The sequence below is a fragment of the Lactuca saligna genome, chromosome 3 (genome assembly GCF_052625555.1).
Source record: "Lactuca saligna cultivar CGN05327 chromosome 3, ASM5262555v1, whole genome shotgun sequence".
NCBI lineage: Eukaryota > Viridiplantae > Streptophyta > Magnoliopsida > Asterales > Asteraceae > Lactuca > Lactuca saligna.
Window position 1 is genome coordinate 15,892,501 of NC_136419.1, and position 22,065 is coordinate 15,914,565.

Sequence of the window (22,065 nt, forward strand, 5' to 3'; positions counted from 1 at the left end):
AAGCCTATAATCTCCCAAAACTTACAACTACAACTTTGCTCATTTAATTTTAGCACATACTAAGCTTTCCATGTGCTTGCCACTTGGTAGTTTCCTGCCGCATTATATTTAGCCACATACTTAGCTGCATCGGTCTTAATCTTGTCAAACACTGTAGTTGTTGTAGGGGTTAGCAGTTCTTCACACTTATCTATTTCCTTTTGCACCACTCACAATCTGTTCAAGAGATAATCTACACTATACTCTAACCAAGTGATAATAGGTTTATCCCTTCCCTCATTTACCTGAGAACTGAATACCTCACAAAGATTATTCAACAAACAATCAGTGTGTCTCCTACCTGTATAACACATATTAAGATAAGACAATTACACATATAGTAAAAACACAACAAGAAAGATTAACATTTATCATTAAATTTCTACAAACATACCACTGAAGTGAGATTTAGACCAATTGTTTTCTAGAATCTTACACACCCAAACATTAGCCTCCTAATTGATGTTCTTCAATTCATCCATTGCTCTGTTAAAGTGATTACATGTTGTTGCTCTACCACACACCCAAATTTGGTCACTTAAGTCTTTTCCTTTCCATTGTTTCTTTATATTTTACTAGAATGCCTCAAACAAAACATATGTTCTGCGTGGAATACCTTCTCAGTTGTTGGTATTATTCCCTAGAAATAGTAATAAGAAAAATAGTTACGTGATACATACCTTTTGTCTATTAGAAATGAATGTAAAATTTAAATCTGCTGCTAGATCCAAATCTTTTACTAACAATTCCAAGAACTAGGTCTAACTAGTTGTATTTTGTCTCTACCACTGCATATACTATAGGGTACATGCCATTGTTTGAGTCCAACCCCACAGTAGTTAACACTTGCCTAGGATAAGGGCCTTTCAAGAATGTACCATCCACTCTTAGAAAATCTCTTAACCTAGTTTTGAATCCCAACTTCAATGCACCCAGGCAGACATATATTCTTCTAGAAGTTCTTGTGGTAATAGAGAGGGAGGTTTTTGGATACACATCGATCCTAACTATTGTACTAGGATTATTGTTTAGTAGCTCCAATACATAATCCCTTAAAAATCCATATTGTACTTAGTAGCCCCCACTAATGAGACGTTCAATCATTATCTTTTCCCTAGCAACCTTTTGGAAAGACATTCCTAGCTCTAGTTTCTTACACAACTCTTCATATAAAGCTTTGACTGGAATTTTAGGGTTACTCTTAATTTGTTGAACAACTATGTTCATTGCGTATCTGGAAGTGCAAGCTTTAACTGCCCTTGTTTGCAAACATTTATGTTCATCTTGTACTATATTCACCAACCAATCCTGATTTTCATTAGCCATCAAAATTTATATTGGCCAAGGAAATGTTCCTTTATTAGAATTTACATCGTTACCCTTGCACTTTGCCCTACTTCTAAATTGAGGTGTAGCACCTAGTTCCTGGTATGTATGTATTTCTAGTAACTTGTATTTTAGCCTTGGACTCGGCGAGTTGAGGTCCAACTCGTCGAGTCAGAGCATATTGACACATAAGTTTAACGACCTACTCGACGAGTCCGTGTCCAGACTCGGCGAGTAGGCGTTGTCTAGACAAAACCCTAGATGAGGGTTTGCACTCTATTTAAACCACTTATTCTGCCTCCCTTTCTTCCCCAAAGCTTCCAGAACTCCCCATAAGCAAACCCTAGCCGTTTTTTAGAAGAACTAAGCATTTTTGGTGGATCTTGCTAGTTTTGACCATAAGAAGGAAGGAAAAACCTGAGGAAAAAAGTGAAGTCCAAGTGAACCCGAGTTTGTGCATCTTCCACAGTTCATTGGAGGTATAAAGTTGTAACCTTGATCATTCATTTGTTAGATCCCTTTTTGGGGAGATTTAAGGCTTTTTGGATTGCCCTTTAGAGTTAGAGATTGCCGATGATCGATCGGTGCGAGCATCAGCATTGTTCTGAGATTGTGTGCTAAGATTATTCAAGGAGTGCTACCTAATAGACTTGGTTCCCATACATTTGCGGGGGAACAAGGTTATTATCGGTATAGATTGGCTAAGCCCCAATGGGGAGGTGATCGACTGCGTGCAACATTTGGTGCTGATCAGGACCCCAAGTGGGGGAGAGCTGGTGATTCAGGGCAAGAGATCACCATGAGGACCAGCCTTATGTTGGTCAGCGAGGGTTAGGCGTTACCTTCAGCAGGGTTGCGCTCGATATGTCGCCTATGTCACGGATACCCGGGAGGCGGGTGAGGCAACGGTGAGTGACATTCTGGTGGTGCGAGACTACGCAGATGTGTTCCCGAGGAGTTTCCTGGGATACCTACAGAGAGACAGGTGGACTTCATGATCGACCTAGTCCCTGGTGCGGCACCGATAGCCAAGGTACCATATTAATAGGCTTCTCCTGAGATGAAGGAGTTGTCTACATAGCTGCAGGAGCTGCTAGACAAAGGATTTATCAGGCCGAGTAGTTCACCTTGGGGAGCCCCAATTCTGTTTGTGAAGAAGAAGGATGGGTTGCATCGGATGTATATAGATTATTGGGAGTTGAACAAGGTAACGGTGAAGAACCGTTACCCACTCCCGAGGATTGACGACCTCTTTGACCATCTTCAGGGAGCATCTTGGTTTTCCAAGATTGATTTTCGCTCGAGATACCATCAGATGAGGCTTAGATAGGAGGATGTGCAGAAGATTGCGTTTCGGACTCGCTATGGCCATTATGAGTTCGTGGTGATTCCCTTCGGACTCACCAATGCTCTTGTCACGTTCATGGACCTCATGAACCGTGTATGTAGGCTGATGTTGGATCAGTCTGTGATAGTGTTTATTGATGATATCTTGTTTTACTCTAAGATGCAGGAGCAACATGCGGATAGCCTGCGAGAGGTTTTGGATACTCGGAGGAGGGAGAGCTTGTACACGAAGTTCTCCAAGTGTGAGTTATGGTTGCGCGAGGTGCAGTTTCTTGGGCACCTTGTCAATCAGACCGGGATTCCGGTCGACCCGGCAGAGGTGGAGGCCGTGATGAGATGGGAGGTTCCGAAGTCTCCATCTGAGAATTAGAGTTTAGCCAGCTACTATCGGAGATTCATCCAGGATTTCTCCAAGATAGTCGTGCCCTTGACTCGGCTTACGAAGAAGGCCGTAGTTTTCCATTGGGGACCCGAGTAGTAGGCTGCATTCAAGACTTTGAGACAGAGATTGTGCGAGGCACTGATCCTAGCCCTACCTGATGGTGTAGAGGATTTTGTGGTATATTGTGACGCATCTATTTCGGGTTTGGGTGCAGTTTTGATGCAGAGAGGGCACGTTATTGCATACGCTTCAAGGCACTGAAGCCTCACGAGTCGAATTATGCAACGCATGATTTGTAACAGGGGGATATTGTTTTTGCCCTCAATATTTGGCGTCATTACCTATATGGGGTTCGTTGTACCATTTACACGGACCATAAGAGCCTGAGGTATCTCATGGATCAGCCGAATCTGAACATGAGGCAGCATCGATGCTTGGATGTGGTAAAGGATTATGATTACGAAATCCTTTGCCACCCAGGGAAGGCCAATGTGGTGGTAGATGCGGTTAGCCACAAGGCAGCACCGATCAGAGATATCTGCATGCGGATGACAGTAGTGACCCCATTATTGGAGCAGATCCTAGAGGCCCAGCAGGAGGCTATCAAGGAGGAACATTGGAAGAGTGAGCGTATAGTGGGTCAGGTTTCCTCCTTCAACTATGATAGCAGGAGATTATTAACACTACACCGTAGGGTGTAGCTTCCATACCTCGGAGGCATGTGCCAGGTACTGATGGAGGAGCTGCACAAATCCCGATTCTCCATTCATCCCAGGGCGACGAAGACGTATAGGGATCTTCGTCTTGATTATTGGTGGCCCCGCATGAAGCGAGATGTAGCATGGTATGTGGAGCGGTGCTTGACCTGCAGGAAGGTCAAGGCCAAGCACCAGAGGCCACATGGCAAGATGCAACCGTTGGATATTCCCTTATGGAAGTGCGAAGATACTACTATGGATTTCATCACCAAGCTTCCCAGGACCGCATGAGGAGTGGATTCAATATGGGTCATCGTGGATCGGTTGACCAAGAGTGCCCATTTTATACTGATCCAGGAGAGCATATCTGCCGAGAAGTTGTCCGATATCTATATTCGAGAGGTGGTGGCTCGATACGGGGTGCTGGTCTCCGTGATTTCTAACAGGGATGTTCGCTTCACTTCCAGGTTTTAGAAGAAATTCCACGACGAGTTGGGTACTCGTCTGCATTTCAGCACCGCCTTCCACCCACAAACGGAAGGCCAGAGCAAGCGAACCATTCAAACTCTGGAAGATTTGTTGCGGGCGTGTGTGTTATATTTTGGTGGTAGTTAGGATACTTACCTTCTTTTGGGTGAGTCTCCTATAACAACAGCAACCATGCGAGTATCGATCATCCTCCCTTTGAGATTTTATACGGGAGGAAGTGCAGAACCCCGATATGCTGGGGTGAGGTTGGCAAGAGCATCATGGGAAGCACCGAAGTAGTGCTCAAGACGATAGAAAGGATTCAGTAGGGCAGGAGCAGACTTCAAACTGCATAGAATCGACAGAAAAGCGATACCGATAAGCATCGTTCAGACCTGGAGTTCCAGGTCGGGGACATGGTTCTCCTGAAGATGTCACCTTGGAAAGGCGTCATGCGATTCAGGAAGCGGGGCAAATTGGGCCCCAGGTATATTGGACCTTTCAAGGTCATAGCTCGGGTGGGCAGAGTGGCGTATCGGCTGGACCTCCCAGCCAAACACAGTCAGATTCATACACCTTCCACGTCTCCCAGCTACGCAAATGCCTGGTGGATGACTCGGTAGTGGTGCCCCTAGAGTATATTCAGGTTGATGACAGTCTAAACTACATTGAGCGGCCTGTGGCGATCCTCGACCGGAAGTCGAAGGATCTGAGGAACAAGAAGGTCGAGCTAGTGAAGGTGCAATGGCAGCATCAGAAGGGTTCGAAATGGATGTGGGAGCCGGTAGACGAGATGATGGAGCTCTATCCAGAACTCTTCCAGGATCGAACATCAAACTTCGAAGATGAAGTCTAAAATAAGCGGGGGAGATTTATAGCACCTAGTTCCTGGTATGTATCTATTTCTAGTAATTTGTATTTTGGCCTTGGACTCAGTGAGTTGAGATCCAACTCGTCGAGTCGGAGCGTATAGAACACAGAAGTTTAATGACCTACTCGACGAGTCCGCGTCCAGACTCGGCGAGTAGGCGTTGTCCGAACAAAACCCTAGATGAGGGTTTGCACCCTATTTAAACCACTTATTCATCCTCCCTTTCGTCCCCAACGCTTCCAGAACTCCCCATAAGCAAACCCTAGCCGCATTTTAGAAGAACTAAGCATTTTTGGTGGATCTTGCTAGTTGTGACCATAAGAAGGAAGGGAAAAACTTGAGGAAACAAGTGAAGGCCAAGGGAACCCAAGTTTATGCATCTTCCACAGTTTATTGGAGGTATAAAGTTGTAACCTTGCTCTTTCATTTGTTAGATCCCTTTTTGGGGATATTTAGGGCTTTTATAGCCATTTTTGGTATCAAACCATGATTGCAAGCATGGTTGGGGGCTGAGACATCAAAATCAAGCCATTAAGGTAGTCACAAGGTAATGAGGGGTTGCTTTTGCACCCATCTAAGGTCCCATCCATAATAAGAGCTTATTTTATGACCTTTTGAGAGCAAATTCCCATGCATGCACGTAAGGTTTGTAACTTTATGTGCTAGACCGATTGAAGGAGCTCAGATCTACCTTTTGGTCAAGATTTGCATTTTGGAAACTAAGATATGAGACTTGGACATGCTCGACTCGACGAGTCGTTTTTGGGACTCGGTGAGTCTGAGGCAAAACTCCCCTTTTCTGTTAAGGTTTGAAGGAATCCAGTTGAGCATTAGAAGGATTTTTAGAGGGTCCAAGGGAGTGACCCAATGTATTGGATTTAGCCTTAGATCTGGAGTTCGTTGGACTCGACGAATGCAAGAACGGACTCGGCGAGTCCAAGGCAATCTCGTTACAGTTGAAGATGAACTCGACGAGTTGCTCATACAACTTGGCAAGTCAGATGAAGGTTCATTCGATGTTCATATAGAAGGGGAACTCACCGATTCGTTGCTATACTCGATGAGTAATGGGTTAGGGACTCGACGAGTTGGCGGCCCAACTCGGCGAGTTGGGTCAACTGGAAGTTGACTTTGACTTGGACTTGGTTAGGGGTAAAATAGTCATTTTACCCTAAAAATAGATATCAGGTTCTAACTGAGTGTTTTGTGGGATTATAGTCAGAGGGGTACCGGATCAGTAGTCAGAGAGTTATCGAGCGGTTTTCTAGCAGTCAGCCTTACGAGGTGAGTTACCTTCCAGTAGCGGTAGGTATACGACCACAATGCCGACCCACTATTAGGAACTGTATGTGAGATGATGGTCTTTGTGATATTCATCTAGGCTTTTTGCTACTTGTTATGTTTTATGTGCTAGCATATTACGATATTATGTGACAATAATAGGGTATGAAGTAGTCCCCGGTTATCGGTCGATAGGACCGTAGGGGTAGTTTAGCACCCAGCCATGCTAGCCAGTTATGATATATGTGATATGATATTATGTGGTAGTAGTAGGGGTGAAATAGTCCCCGGTTACTGGTCGATAGGACCGAATGGGAGGCCAGCACCCAGATATGCTAGGAAGTATCCGGTCGACAGGACCGAAGGGGAGGCCAACACCCAGATATGCTAGGCATTATCCGGTTAACAGGGCCGAAAGGGTAGGTCGGGCACCCAGATATGCCTGACAATATATGCATGATATGTGATATTATGGTATGTGGTATGATGGGGGAACTCACTAAGCTTCGTGCTTACAGTTTTCAGTTTTGTTTCAGGTACCTCTTCAGCGAAGGGGAAGGAGTCAGCGCGGTAGCTGCACATCATACACACACCTCAGATTCCGCATTATGAGTTTTCCTTGGGATTGTACTCTGATATTATCACTACTTTATGATTTGGATTTTCAAACGTTATATACAGTTTTATGAGATGTTATGATTTGATAATGTTTTCCTACGAATTTTTTAATTAAAGTAATTTATAAAAATGAAAATTTTGACGTAAAAATTGGGTCGTTACATGAGGTCCCACCACCATCAACTGCTTTAGATGACTGACTTACAACACCTTTATATTTCACCCTAATCCTGATTTTGTCATTTTTGACTAGGTATAGAGACCTCCTTGTTTCTATAGCATTTGAATTCATGAATTTTTTTAACAGCAAGCTTGGTCTCTAAGACCTGGCCCACCGAAAATGGTTTTACATGAACCTCTCCATGTGAGCATCTTGTTGACTTACTCAACTCCTTAATCATTCTCTCCCTATCATCTTCATGAAATGCTGCAAACCTAATCATCAGTAGCAATAACTTCTAACTCATTATTAATCATGTAATTCTCATATGTTGAATGATTGTTTAAGATTCCATGTTCAACTACATTATGGAATTCAGTCATATCTACATCATCATAAATTTGTATTTTAGACTCATCCACATTGTAGTCATTATCATCATAATCATCCTCACTACCCTTAGGGTCATATCCACTCTTAGAATAGAAAGCCTCTCCACTATCATCACTTTACCATACCATCTAGATAATCCACTTCTGGTTGATGTTCACATGAAGTTTAGACATTATACTCAACATCATAATCAACATAAATTGAATAATCCTCTACAAATAGTTCAAATTCATCAACTGTTGCAGTATGGAGTCCATCATCAACTTTCCAACTTGGTTCCTCTACATGGTAAATTCCCACTAGTTCTACAGTTTCAACTTCATGATTCATCACTTCTTCTTGAGTTTCAGTTTCATGATCAGCCACTTCCTCTTGAGTTTTAGTTTCATGATTGACTACTTATTCTTGGGTTTCAATTTCATGATTGACCACATGAAAGACATCACTTTGTTGGCTAACCTATGACCTTATATATGGCAGAATACTATTTGAGCAATCATGCCCTCCGTCAACATCTAATACTTGTGACTGGTCAAAAACAAGGTTTGCAGACTGGTTTAAATAAAGATTTCTACTACATGATCCTGCTTCTCTCCTATAAGGTTTCTTTCTATTCATTTTTGGTGACACATTATCAAGCTCTAACTCTTCAATAACAACTTTAAAAGGAGACTTAGAATAGCTAGGTACCCTAGTTTAACAATTTACAATATACACCAATATAAGTATGTGTTTAGGAACGTACGGTACCTTTTTAAGTACATCTTGGTCATTACCTAAAGCATTAAGCCATAGTCTAAAGGGTATTTAGGGATACATAAATTGTACTAAAGGGTTTGTTGAGTTTTGTGCCATAGTTCTTGAACTATGTCATCAAGCTCATGAACGAAAAATAAATCAGTGTCAACATCATCTACAAATGCTACAATACCATCAATGTATTTCCTTTTAGGTGCTTTGGTAAAGATACCACTATAGTGTATCTTCAACGTAAAATAGTTGTAATATCCTTCTTCAGAAAAAAAGGTAAAGTCAATGATTTCTCTACGTGAACACAATAAATAAATAAATAAATAAATTGCAGTATCGTACCGTATCTTTTTCCCAAGTCCTACACGGTTGCACTTTTTTTTTCTCGAAAACACCATATGGACAACACCATTGCGATTCCTTTTGTTTAAACCCTAAATCTCAATTTATGTTCTTGCTTATAAGATGGGAATTGTGCGATGATTACAACTATAAACTTGGTATGTTCTTGGGAGAGGGACGTGTTGTGGAGTTGACGAGCAAACAATAGATAATCATTTAATATTAACGAGTGAAGGCTACAAGTGAAATGACAAAATTGTCCCTGAAATATAATATTGTAAAATGATTTAACGGCTAAATGGTAATGAAGTGAGCCAGAAGGACTAAACATTAAATTCTTGAAACCACAAGGACCATCCGTGAGGTTTTTTTAAATTAGGAACCAAGCTTTAGATTTCATGAAACCACAAGGACTATTTTTGAAGTTTTTATATCTATATATAATTAAACAAGTTAGTATATGGACAATGATTAATAATATGAAAAGTAAAGTATACAAATGATAAGCATTGTACTTTGTACTAAAAATATGAAGAGCACTAAACAGGGTTCGATCCTGAAAAATGAAATATTCTTAAAGGCTCAGGATGAAAAAGAAAAAAAAAACCATTATCTTTATTATAATTTTGTATTTTTAAATAAAAATATATAATAAAAAAAATTAAACCCTGTACAGTTACCCACTTTACCTTCCCTCTAAGCCCCCATGGCACTAAACTTTTGGCAAAGTATACCATAATACCATCGCAGTTTGACAAAACTTGTGGTTCCCAAACTATAACATGTCATCGAACATAATCCAACTTTCAAGTTGGTCCGTTAATAGCAAAATAATGAGAAAATGATGAAAACGACCCATGGTAAAAAGAAAATTGGTTATCGAAAATGAAAAATATAATTGTTAAGAAAAAACTGTCACACAATAGTAATTGATGTTTAGGTTAGAAAAGATTGGCATAGAGAGGAAGTATAACACAAGAAGGTCGAATTTTAGAAAAGATAATTAATCTGATAAATTGTTTGAATGGCATGTATTTATTAAAAAGCGAAACTAAAACTAGCAAATAACAAATACAAAATAATTTATTTTTAATATACTGTTATATTGGAATTAATTGTCCAACATTATACTTTATAAATTGATACATTGCTTTCGTCGTTAAACTATTTCATGTGATTAGCAATTTATTTAACTTATAGTTATATTTCATTTAGAATGTCTTATTTAAAGTTTTGAAAACAAGAATGCAAAACAAATAACCAAAATAACTCTTTGATTAATTGGAAAATCACTCAAAACCAATGTTTTTACAATCTGTTCTCATAATCATAAACTCGATTATGGACACGTATATATAGCCTAACATACCAACTTGTATTAGACTAGGAAACTTATGATCAACTTGCCATAAACTAAACTTTCCATAAATTAGATTGCTTGGTCTCCAAGTCCTCATCGACTTAGGATTCCAACAATCACCCCCGAATCTCTAAGTCCTTCTAGAGAATTCTTCAACCCGATCAACATCCTATTATCTCTTTTCACCACCCCAACCTCTTTATCAAGCTTGTTCTGAGAGCAACTTTCCACCTAACAAAAAGACTAGGTCACGACCACATTTACCGTCTTCCGTCACTCGCAAAACAAACCGAATCAAAGTCACCCGCTTTGACGTCTTCTCGTCTGTTTATTTTGTGCATCCGGTTGGTCTCTCTCTACCTTAGAACCAGCCCGATCAAGAAAAACCGAGGCTGCTGTTGAGATGCTTCAACTCATAATCAAAAGCAATCCACACCCCCTTAAAACGAACCCGGTTCCCGCTGCGTCTGCCCCACAACGAAAGGCTACGGTATTCTTAAAACCGACTATCAAACCGGCACCGTCTTCACCTCGCTCTGATACCAATTAAAGTTTTGAAAACAAGAATGCAAAACAAATAACCAAAATAACTCTTTGATTAATTGTAAAATCACTCAAAACCAATGTTTTTACAATCTGTTCTCATAACCATAAACTCGATTATGGACACGTATATATAGCCTAACATACCAACTTGTATTAGACTAGGAAACTTATGACCAACTTGTCATAAACTAAACTTTCCATAAATTAGATTGCTTGGTCTCCAAGTCCTCATCGACTTAGGATTCCAACATTATTGGCTTATTTGTTTATGATAAATACATATTATTATTTAATAAATATGAATTTTTGACGATTATGTTTAATATTATATATATATATATATATATATATATATATATATATATATATATATATATATATATATATTTCAACCCGAACCGAAAACCTAGATTTTTCGACCTGTTTATTTGTCATCATATTTATGTTGGACACGTAAATTGTTAGTAAAGACTAACTTTAGATTTTTGTGATTTTTCTTATATAAAGTAGCAATGGAAAATTAGTATTGAAAAATGAAGAAATTTGTGTGAAAATAATGCATTATTATAGTTATATTAACACGGAAAATTCCAATACTACAACCATATTCTATGAGTGATGTCATCAAACTTTTAAGATTTGACTTAAAGTTTAAAGAGTACTCAAGTTTTAACCTTCCTCCATAATCTGCATTATAAAGATCACTGCCTTCTATCACATCATATGTCACATAACTTAAATCACGATTCCTAGGAAAATCTTTACACTGAAATATGTGACTACTAAATGCCTTTGAAGGTCTTTTGTCTATATTTAATTTTTTATTTGACTAAATTAAAAAAATGGTTCTTTAAGGAATGGTATCATATTTGTTATAGCCTATCTAGTTGTTATATTTTAATCAAAATTTGTTATTTACATAGCATGGGTTTTAAGGTTTGTCATGGTGTAGTTGTTATATTTTAGTCAAAATTTGTTATTTACATAGCATGGGTTTTAAGGTTTGTCATGGTGTAGTTGTTATATTTTAGTCAAAATTTGTTATTTACATAGCATGGGTTTTAAGGTTTGTCATGGTAACTTCTTGTAACATACGCGTTCAATTATCATGTGTTGTAATTTAAAAAGTAAATAATATTATGAAATATTATATGATTTTAAATTAATTAGTATAAAATACAATCAAATGACAAGTTTTGTAGGTTTTATAATATAATAATAATAATGATGATAATAATAATAATAATAATTAAAAATAAATTGATTTATTTAATAAAAAAAGGTTTTTTAAGTTCATGGGAGTATTGTGTAATATGCTAAACCCAATTTCATAGATATATTTTAACTTTAGGATAGGATCTCTTATTAAACCAAACTGTAGGCATCGGATCTACGAAAGTAGCATATCTGGTCCTTTTCTACCTTTTGAAGAAGCGTACACATTCAAGTCTTTGGTTACCTCCTGTCCTAAATAATAACCAGACCCAATACCCTCTCACATCAATAAGTTTTAGCCGATTTTTCGAGTCGAGCTTGGCATGTTGAGGGCTTGACCCGGTGTTCACCGAGCTAACTGAGCTCATTGCCTAAGCCACTCTGAGGGGCCTAATTTTGTCAAATTCATAGGTTTAGTTCAATTTACAAAAAAGTAAAACATTGATAGGAACCATCCATATGGTCCAAATAAATTACATTATTGGTCCCAACGTAAAAAGACGATTTTATCTTTTCTAATATATTTTATCTTTTTGATTTATCTTATCTTTAATTTTAATTAATGAAAATATAAAAAAGGAACTCACATTGCTATTTACCACCACCTCCACCCTACTATCATACCCTTCTTCATTTTTATCTCTTATTCTCTCATTATCTCTGTGAGACTGTGACAACCATATCCTCAGTTGAAAACTACATCCTTCAAAGATAACCAAATCAATGGTATCAAAATCTTATGAACAAAGATTGTACCCAAAATACCGTGCTCCCTGCGCTAAGTCATCTATCCCAGACGATCGTCTACTACTTCTCCTCCCTTCGTGCATCTCCCCAAAAAGGTTGAATATCTCACGTACCTACTGTTGTTGCCACCTAATCTTCCTAGCCACATAAAAGTTGAGTTGCTCCTCAAATTCTCATCCTAAAATGGTAGCTCTCCCCCACTTGGAATTGTCTAACTACTGTTGCATCCCTCAATTGATCAAATCTCCTAACTAACTTAAACAAACCATACAAATCTAGTATTTAAGGAACAATAAATAATATATAATGAAATAGTCTTTCAAATAAATAACTACGCCCTAAGACCCTAATCAAACAAGAACATATTATAGGTGTAAGTCAAAAATTCTAATCCTATGTAATTTTAATCATGGCTAACTCTCAAATAACATAATGAAGCTCCTAAACATCCTACCATCGGCGACTAAGCCTCTATATAACATCAATGTCCTTACTAACAACAAATGACCTAAACGAACAACTTACTCACGATTTTAACACAACCAAAAAAAGATCATAATCTACTAAAACATACTATTTTAAATACGTATCAAGAACAAAATAAGGGAATCGTAAACATAACTGAGTACATACTGATGAAATTGGCGGGTGCTACTCTTGCCACTTATCTACTAAACTATTAAGTTATTCCTTTGGCCTTCAAGGCTTCTACTCTCCACCTTGTCCATCAGTGATTTTCAACGTCGCAGACATTGTGGCCTATATTGCTCCTGATGTGAGTATGGGACAATCAGCTTTTAGGTGGCCTAATTTATTATAGTTGTAACACACATGTATACACTTCTTACACGCCCTTCATTTCCATATTTGGGTTATCCAGTCCCTCGAAACACTCTATCATGCGTCCTCTCATACTTGTCACACTTGTGGCTTTTTGGACCTCCTTATTGCAAATCAAAAGCCTTGAACCTCTTTGTTGTCGATGTGTCTGAACCTGAACATGTCTTTTCTATCTCTACTATACCTCAAACTCTAGCTCCCAAAATCTTGTTGCATCCATCATCTCAGAAAGTGAATGACACCTATCAGCCACCACGAACTCCCTAACATTTTTTCCTCAACATGGGCAAGTACCTATATATCTTCATCTTCTAGGTGGCAGCATATTCAATGCAGAATAATGCCCTCTCCATAAATCTGTTGGTAATCTTTGTCACCGTCTAATTCGTCTATGTGAGAGCCAAATATTCTTAAGTTAAGCGCTCCATCTCCATCTAAGAAACATACACTTCCATGAACAAAGCAGTAAAGTGATCCCATGTTATATCCTCATGCTCAGTCACGGATAGGGTTTGAATAACCAGTCCCCACCAGTTCTTCACCACATGGGGCATAATGTTCCCTGTGAACCTAACCTTCGCCTTCTACGAGAAAAAATAAGAGCTTAAAGCACCCTACACATTAACAACCAACACATGTTGGAAATCAAGTCCTTTCGGCCCTCAAACCTGGGAGGCTAGGTAATTACAAAGTCATAGTGTTATGCCTTGGTTGACTAACACCAACAGTAGTGGTATATCTCACATGAAACATGGCAATCAGCTTAATCTTGATCCTACCGAACATCTTGGGGATCAAATCAACTACTGACCTCGATATCTCAAAGGCCACCAACTCATGCGAATCTGCATCACTCGAACCTGATCTACCCTGGCCATTCTCTCTTGGACTAGAACATGATCCACTCTCCCTGATAGTCATCACCAAACTATATATATAAGCATTAACATGTTAAAAATGAATTTATATTGATACACCATACTATTTAACCATCTACCAGTACTCTAGAAGCTTTGTGAACCTTCTTGATCCTCATACTTATCACGTGCTTCTGATAGTACGAGCCCATACTACCTCACAGCCATGTCCGTACGTGTCCCATTAATTGCCTCAAAATCCCAAGACCCCCTTTACGACCACTACTTGGTGTTATACTACACTTATATGTGCCTACACCGGCACATACCACTAATCCTCCTAGACTTTCTCTAGGATTCCTCGCTCACTCATTCTTGTGTCAAAATAAGTTTATTCGAGTATTAATAGTCACCTATGATCAACTTGTTCGTTTTCAAGAATTAATTACACATTGGAATAAGTGACTATACCCTAAACCCACACCCAAAACAAGGAACAATAAGTTAGGTCAAAACAAGCATTATAACACTATTTAATACTACTTTTATACAACTACAAAACATTCACTTAACAATTAATTAAATTAGAATGGAATTCAAATAACACATAGTGAGCAACAAGTAAGGAAACAAGGAATCCTAATGGTTAGGAAATTCTAACATGCAATTCCCCAAAAGATCCTTATCCTACATTCTAGCATGCATTTTTAAAAATCAACACATCAGAAACTATAAAACAAGGTTAAAATCCATCAAAGCAATGCTCTGATACTCATCTGTAACATCCTAAAGTTCAAACTTTTTTTTTTCATTTTTAGAACAAGATTAAAAATCCAAAACCCTGTTCTTTTAAATACATATGATGATATTCCTTTAATTCAAAAGCATAATGTTAAATCAAAGTAAATTATAAAAACCAGCGGAAGTCTCAAAACAAAAATGCATTACCAATATGAATGTACAGTCACATCGCACCCTTCCCTTTTACACCATAACAACTTGAAAAACATTCAACTTAACAACATAAGCATAAAGCTTAGTGAGATCCTCAGTATACCATATATTCCACCGCACATACAATGATTACAATAAACAAACTTGTAGCTTAACATCCATATCAACTATAGGCTCTCAGTCATCATATAGATACAGGCTCTCAGCTATACTACTACCATACCAAAGCTACTGCTAATATTGATTGGTCGCCTTATGAATGAATAGTCATATGTAGTCGGGAAATTAGATAGACAATCAAACAATTATTCCTACCTAAAAGCAATATATCCAAAAAAAACGTGCAACAAGGCCATATCAATAAGTCTACGACTATTTGATTAAAAAATATGTAGAACCACTATGACTTTCACTAAACGATATACCAACATTAAAATAAACCTCGACCAAGAAAATTTGTCAGGTATACTAACACAAGACTATCATGGTCTTTCACATTGTTGTATACTAACAGAACATGTGCATCTTTCCACACAATGGATATATAATGTCATATATAGTATTGTGAGAAAAATCACCTGAGTCTAGGAACATAATCTTAAAAACAGCCTATGCAAACAAAACTGCTAGCACAAACCACCTAATACCAATCAGAGACCAGTCCTTAGTCAAATACTCAAATTCACCAAAATTTAACCAACAGTAAAATTGATTAGAAAAGTTTATAGTCGATTAGTCCAAGTCACGATCACTAGGCAACAAAACAGTAGTAAACCTGGATCAAACCTATCATCACGACCATTCCTTAGTCACCTCATGCTTTTCATGGTGAAATTCATTTTATTTTGTTATACACTTTATCCTTTAAGATAAAATCTCATCTTTTCTATAATACCTCAAAATATTGTTGGGTTCGAATATTAGTTGTGAGGTGTTGAAGTCTATTGTAGCTTGATAGGATTCGAAGTCCGTATGTTCGATTCGAATATATGTATTTCGTAAGGGTAACAAGTGTATCTACTGTGCACTTTAATCTCTCATTCCTATCCTCTTTGAAGTGATAAAAGAGCTAGAAAAATATTATTTACCTTCTGTGTTCTTGATCGAGATTTTTACTCTAATTTTGTTCACTTTATGTGATTTATTCAAACTATATTTAGTATCAGAGCAGGATTCTATGTAGTGATTTCTGGTTATTCTCTCATTATCAAAAAGTTTTGAATCGTAACTTATGATATTTTTCATAAAGATCTGTTCCTCAGATTCCAACTTTTGAATCTTTTCACTCAAGAAAAACGTTAAAGAAGAAAAGTCAAAACTAGCGCCAAGCTTGCCTAGTTAGAGTCTGTTCATACCCAGTCTGAGGTCAAGGTTGGGCCTCTGCCTGCATGGAGTAACTAGTATGGTGGATAAGGGGAAGATTTGTGCCTTACCCTCATCTCCCATGAATGGCGTCAAATGTTGTGACAGGGTCTTCAGGGAATTGGTCGTATGTTGACGAGTTGGTCTTTGAGGTTTACCTGAGAACATAACACAGAAGAATCGTTAAAGGACGACCGGGGGTTCTCCCGGGACGTCACTCCAACAGTCAAGTTATCATTCTTTCTGAGAGAGATTTAGGTAAAATTATATATAGAAGAAGATGATCCCCTTCCTTGGGTAGGAAGGGATCCTTTTATACATGTTGCTAATGGAATGGGGTGACTCTCCCCATGTGGGAGTGAGACGTGGCACTTTCCTACTAGGAGAAGTACGCTCACGCTGTTTAACATCCAGGTGATGTCAGTTCTGGGCGTCATCAGGCTCTTTGTCATGACCTAATTGGTGATGAGAGAATGAGAGGATCACGAGCATTATTCTTCCTCGTGGGGGGAAATTGATTTGTTATCCCAGCGTTGGCCTATCCGGACTAAGATTGAGACTCGACCAAGGCCCTGGCAAGATATACTCCCATCAAGGCTTTTCATCAGATTTAACATGGTCGCATACGGTAACGTTAACATCGACCAAAATTATGATGCTCATCATTGAATACTATGAAAAGTATGTTGATATGATGGAGGATTATCTGACGAGGATAGGTGAAGATCTATGACAGTGTGTCAAGATTGGAAAATTTCGTCTATTGATGCTTGTAGAAATCGAAAATGTTGGTTCATCCGTAGATGTAACTGCTAATGTTGATAAAAAGAAAGCTAATGGCACGAGATGTATGCGTGAATTCCGCTGTGCTCTTCCACCGGTAGTTCACAACTATGTCCGTGGATGCACAACAGCTAAAGAAATTTGGGATACTTTGAAAGACAAGTATCAAAAGAGTGAGAAGACGAAGAAGAGATCTGTTAATCAATGTCTGCTTGAGTTAGGAAAATTTATACAAAAAGAAGGTGAAAATATTGAACTCAAATATGATCGTCTTAATGAATTAGTCTTCAAATGCACTCAATATGGAGTCAATCGTTCAACACTCAAATTTAACCAGACCTTTCTAATGGGACATCGAAAAGAATGGCAAAATATCAGTCTTATGATTAAGTCTCAACAAAGCTTTGATAGCTACTCTATGGGTGATCTCTACAATGTTCTGAAACCTCATGAAAGTGAGATCAAGGAAATAGCCAAAGAATAAAAAATGATCATGGGAGGTCCTCTCGCTTTAGTGTCAAAGGTGTCTGGGAAAGAAACTGAAGTTGAGTCTACTGAGAATGAAGGATTCATCATGGACTCGAGTGATGAAATGGTGGCTTTTTATTCAAATAATAAAGTGAAGAAGCTATACAAAAAGCCATTTAATCCGAAGTTTTGCAGGAGGTGATTCCAAAGGAAACTCATATGGGAAGAGTGTGAGAGAGGAAAATACTGCGGAGAAGAAAGAAAATAAGACTGATGTTGAGAAGCCAGAAAAGAAGTTGATGGGTGATTCTGGTTTTGATTGTGATTACTGCAATAGTGCGAACCATATGGAAATCGATTGTATGTTGAGGAAGAAAAAATAGAAGAAAGAGAGGGTGAAGGATGAAGCTTAGTATGTGGAGAGGTTAGAAGAGGTGAGAGTGAGAATGAAGGGAATTTCTTTGGTAGCTAGATAAAGTGGCGAAGGGGATGTAACCTACCAAATCTGCTCATCTGGATCAGAAGATGAGGAAATGTGAAACCCCATTCATGCAGCCATGTTTGCATAGTATGATGAAGAAATCAAAGAGGAGGAGAACGAGATAGGAAAATGCTTCGTTTCTACAAGTGCTGATAAGTCTATAATGAATTCAAAGGTACGTAATACTCGAATCCTTTGAAATCCCATTCAATACATATAATGCTATTCTATCTGACTTTGATGATACTCTGTCTTATGTTAATGACATTCTTATTTTTGTTAGTAGTGACATTGAAAAATTAAAATCTTTGCTACTAGAGTCTCAAAAAAGATTGGATTCGAGGCGAAGTAGAATAGATCATTTAGAGTTGGAATTAAAGAATGTTTCTTGTGATAGGGATGGTTTGAGAATAGACAATTTCATTCTATTAAAACAACGAAACCTATATTGTAATTCAGCTAAGAGACTTTATGCTAAGTTGAATAATTTGCCACATTCATCAGACGTAAGTAAAAAACAGCATAGGAAACTTTTTCCCTTCTTGACATTTGCGAGGGACAAGATAGATTCGACTTCCTATGACAGTGAGAAAAAGATTTATGAGTTTTAAAAGGTCCCAAATGACTCATATGAATATGGTATTGTTTATATTGATGATTATTTAGATGTGTTAACATTACCGTACGCGACCACGTTAAATCTGACGGAAACCACTAACGGGACGTTATCTTGCCAGGGCCTTGGCCGGGTCTCAGTCTTAGCTCGGATAGGCTAGTGGCGGGATGGAAACTCACTTTCCCCCCATAAGGAAAAGTTTTCCTCGTGATCCTCTCATTTTCTCATGACCAATCAGGTCATGAAAAAGAGCCTGATGGTCATGAAAAAGAGCCTGATGACGCCTAGAACTGACGTCGCCTGGCTGTTAGACGACGTGAGAGTACTTCTCCCAGTAGGAAAGTGTCATGTCCCACTCCTACATGGGGAGAGCCACCCAATTCTGTTAGCAACAGGCATAAAAGGATCCCCTCCTACCCAAGGAAGGGGATCATCTTCTTCTATATAAAATTTTACCAAAATATCTCCCAGAAAGAAAGCTAACTTGACCGTCGGAGTGACGTCTCGAGAGAACCCCCGGTCGTCCTTTATTGTTTCTTCTATTTTGTTTTTTTAGGTAAACCTCCAAGACCAACTCGTCAACAAATGACCTATTCCCTGAAGAGTCTGTCACAACAAGATGTAAATGGTCTAGTTAATATTGTGAATGAGACCTTGACCAAAAATGCACAAATGAAAATTTTGAAAAAGACTAAGAATTCGACATCTGACACTAAAAACAATTTTACTGATATCAAAGATGATTCTGACAATATCAGTGAAATTAAGGCTAAAGAAATAGTTTGTTGTTCTTGGTTATCTATCATTAATGTCACTTCGATAAACAAGGGTAATGAAATTTGTCATGATTCTTTGGTTTAAGTTGACCCTGGCCAATTCTCAACATCAAAAGTTCATGACTATGATGATGTGATTGTCAAAGATAGTCAAACCGATAGTGATGATGATGACGAAGATGTTCTGTAACGCCCTGATTCTCAGGTAATGTTTTAAATAACAATTCTTGGGTTAAGCCCTACTCGACGAGTTGGTTGCCCTACTCTTCGTGTAGTAGCGGGGTGGGATCGCATGTTAAGTGACCTACTCGACGAGTCCATATTGGGACTCGACGAGTAGGAGCTAGCAGATGAAACCCTAAATCCCGGGTTTTGTACCCCTATTTAAAGGGACCTTAGCCTCCCTTGGACCTCTTTACAGTTCTAAAAGAGTCCTTGAGAGCCCTTATTCGTGTGTGTGTGCCTTGTGTGTGTTTGAAGCTTGAAAAGTGGATCTTTGGAAGGAGAAGCCTTGGATGAGAAGGAGAGTGGAGCATTAGAGTATGGGAATCAACACTCATCTTAGAAATCATCTTCCAAAGGTACCTAAATTGCCATCTTTCCTGTAGATCTCCTCCATTGGTTGAGTTTTAGGGTTTTTCTTGGAATATCAAGTTGGTATGATGAGCTATGGGCTAGATCTGATGTTGTAACTTCATATCTGGACCCTCTTCGGATTCTAGAAGCATAAAGTTACAGTTTTTATCATGATTGAGGTCCTTCTTGAGCAGGAAGCCCCATTAAGAGCTTAGATTTGGAATTTGGAGCCTTTAAAGCTTTGCTTGCATGTAAAGTTTGTAACTTTACGTGATAATCATGCCCTAGAAGCTTGGATCTATGAGTTGGAGTCGCTGCATGGCTTAAAGTAGGTTTGTATGGAAAAAGGACTGAATGGACTCGGAGAGTCGCAAGGTTGACTCGGCTAGTCACATGAAGATGGCCGTGAACTCAACAAGTTGGATGAACAACTCGGCGAGTCTAATGAATATTCCAATAAACTCGACGAGTTGAAGAACAACTCGGCGAGTCGGATGAGTTTTCTCCAGGATATGTATGCGTGTGTATCCATCGAATTGCAAGGAGGAAACTCGACGGGTGGCGTTAAAGTTTGATTGGGAATCGTAGAAACTCGACGAGTCACCCCGATGACTCGGCGAGTTGGAAAGTGCTTCAAGGAACTCGGTGAGTAGCCGAGAGTACTTAGCGAGTTAAGCTCAACATGGACTGTTGACCTTGACTGAGGACTTTGACTTTGACCGGGGGTTGACTAGTGGGTTATGGAGTATCTTATAAGGTTAAGGACTTAAGAGTATGTTGTACTATGATAATAGGTAGTGGATCCTGTGTTAAGTGATCCGAGAGTTGGAGTTTACCTTTCGAGTCGACATCTGTGAGGTAAGTCATCCTCACTATATCGATAGGGTCTACGACACCAAGGCCGACCCTTTTAGTTGTTATTGTTATGGTATGCTACATGTGGTTATGATCTGTTAGATCGGAATCATGGTTGACAGTAGACGTGTTTGATGTTGTATATGCCAATTTATGATAGTTATGCACACATGGTTATTTGCTTATTGGTTGGGTTGAGGTCGTCCTGCTTTGTGCTGAAGGCCAATATACCATATGAGCGGTCCGGGGAGATTGTTGGCCCACGTGGCGGACCAGTCATGCTGAAGGCTCGAGATAGATCCAGATAGACTGTAGGCCCAGTATTGCAGTCCAGTCATGCTGATTGCCCAGTATGCATGATTGATTGATTGATTGATTATTACTGATATGGTACTATCAGTGTGGTATTGGTATTTTGGGGGTAACCCACTAAGCCCTCGGGCTTACAGTTTTCAGTTTATTGTTTCAGGTACTTTGGGAGATCATGGCAAGGCGAAGGCGTGATCGTATCGATCCTCATCCCTGTGTTATGATTTTGGGACACTCTGATATATATTGATTTGAAAACAATTTTTACACAAACGCTGTTTGATTTTATTAATGATTAAAAAAGTTTAAATTTGGCGTAAAATTTATGGATGTTACAAGTTGGTATCAGAGCCTTGGTTTGAGAGAATTTAAGGAACACTCGTGTGAATCTTCTCTCAAATCAAGGAGATTTTCGGAAAGTAAGTTTTTAAAATGGTGTTCAAAATAAAGGATGGAGGATGCAGAGGGTACGATCAGCCGGAACCTATAAGTAAACCCCAAAATACCATAAAGTTATTTGATATTCTGATATGTTAGAACAACATGCTAGTGCTAGGCTAGGGATCTTCGGGAATCACATGATAGATTTGCCTAATTGTATGATGCCTATTAGCCTAGGGTTTCTTGTATGTGAAATTGACATCA